Raw genomic sequence first — 1838 nt, 5'->3', positions numbered from 1 at the left:
TCTGCAGTTCCTCGGAGGAAGACCCAAAGTCCGACATGACTGAAATGAGTAGGAGGCTGGCCCAGCATGTGGTAGGCATGGCCCCTCTCTCTGTGGGCTCTCTGGAAGACGAACCCGGAGACGAATCCGAAACAAAGATGCTTGCCCAGCCATACGTTATGGAGCCAACTATTTCCTTGGGACAATACCTTCAGCCGACAGGTGTATCTGTGTTAGATTTTGTGCGGTTCGCATGTGGAGAAGATCCAGAGTTGTCCGAATCGAGCTAGGCAAGATTCGGTTGTACTGGGAATGTCAGACCAGTTCCCAGTTCCGCTTGGGCTTGGGAGCAATTCACAGAAGTAGCTGGTAATGCCAGTAATGCTATGTCTAAAGCCGAGAATGGAAAACATAGTTTGTCTTTCGAAAACTCAGAAATGGCTTTTGTGGAATGTGACCAACAAAATATGGCAGACAGATGTTAACGTGACAAATAAAGTATGAGTTTTTTCTGTAATAGTAATGGCAAATTGACGAGGGTTGTGGCCTCTGATTCACGCCTGTCATATTGTTCGCATTAGTATTCCGAAATGTGACAAATCTGTCTTTATTTTCTGTAAATGAAATCAGTAGGATTCTTTGAAACTTAACTGTCAGCAAACGGCATATATCTTTTGCATACCTTTAAAGCTTTTAACCAGAGTGACAGAATATGTATTTTGCTGAGTAGTTAATAACTCTGCTATTCTGATTAATGAAGTGTCTGTGAAGAAGAAAATAAGGACAATAAAGGATTCATGAGAGGGAAGGAAAGGGTGGATTTCTCTGAATGCCAGTGACAAGTTGAGACTGCGACTGACAATCATCTGGAAAACACCAAATGAGAGAATTCTCTGTGAGGTAAATGGCTGAATCACGAGGAACAGAAATTCCTCATACCCCTTGGAAACTTCCTGTAGCCCCTTCTCAGATGAGCACAGGAACAACCATCCTCAGTTGTAATATGTTGACAATGAAGACTAGAATTGCCACCTTGCTTCTATTCAAGTCAGTTGTTAAGTCCCTTTAATGTAGTTACTACCAATAGGTAAACTAAGGTCTTAGATTTTTCTTGCCCTGCATCCTCTGTGTCTGAAAGGGTCTGGATTAGCAGCAGTGGGGCATTGTAGTTGCCGTCCACCAGAAGACTGGCTCTTCTGTAACAGTTTGTGCTTAGGAATTTGTTGTGAACTATGCCTGATTGTTAGTAATTGGAAGCATATCAGGGAAAGAAAGCATTGCAGACTTATTAGAGATTGCTCAAGTCAAAGCTAGAGGAGAGATGGTAGAAGATTGCACTAAGTTAAGGTAAATTGGGCTTTTGGTATATATTCTTGTTCTTGGATAAACCTTGATAGATGGCAATCAATGCTATAGAACAGGGGTCTTCAAACTTGGCAACTTTAAGACTTGTGGACTTCAACTCCCAGAATTCCTCAGCCAGCCCTCGCCCTAATCCTAACCCTAACCCTCAGGGCTGGCTGAAGAATTCTGGGAGTTGAAGTCCAAAAGTTTTAAAGTTGCCAAGTTTGAAGACCCTTGCTGTAGATGACAGGTTCTGAAACTGTTAAGAGCAACTTAGAGGAGAGTTGCAATATTTTTTTTTTCAAAATAAAAATACAGTATATGTACCTTGTCAAGAAACATTAGCTTATTCCAGTGGTGGCGAACTTATGGCACAGGTGCCAGAGGTGGCACTCAGAGCCCTCTCTGTGGGCATGTGCGCCGTCGCCCCAGTCCTAGACCTTCAGCTGGGTTTTATAAAACCTTTTCACTTTAGGCCTCCACCTCCGTGTGCAAAAAAAAAAAAAAAGGTTCAA

The 1838-nt window shown here is 42.7% G+C and overlaps 1 pseudogene; it reads left to right on the top strand.

Annotated features, from left to right (window-relative positions):
- LOC107301929 lies at window positions 1-787 on the top strand (annotated as a pseudogene).
- The last annotated feature ends 1051 nt before the right edge of the window (window positions 788-1838 follow it).

This window comes from Protobothrops mucrosquamatus, unplaced genomic scaffold (genome assembly GCF_001527695.2).
Source record: "Protobothrops mucrosquamatus isolate PMUCROS unplaced genomic scaffold, P.Mucros_1.0 scaffold19727, whole genome shotgun sequence".
Classification (NCBI taxonomy): Eukaryota; Metazoa; Chordata; class Lepidosauria; order Squamata; family Viperidae; genus Protobothrops; species Protobothrops mucrosquamatus.
Note: the sequence above shows the minus strand (reverse complement) of the source record. Positions and strands in the feature narration are given on the sequence as shown.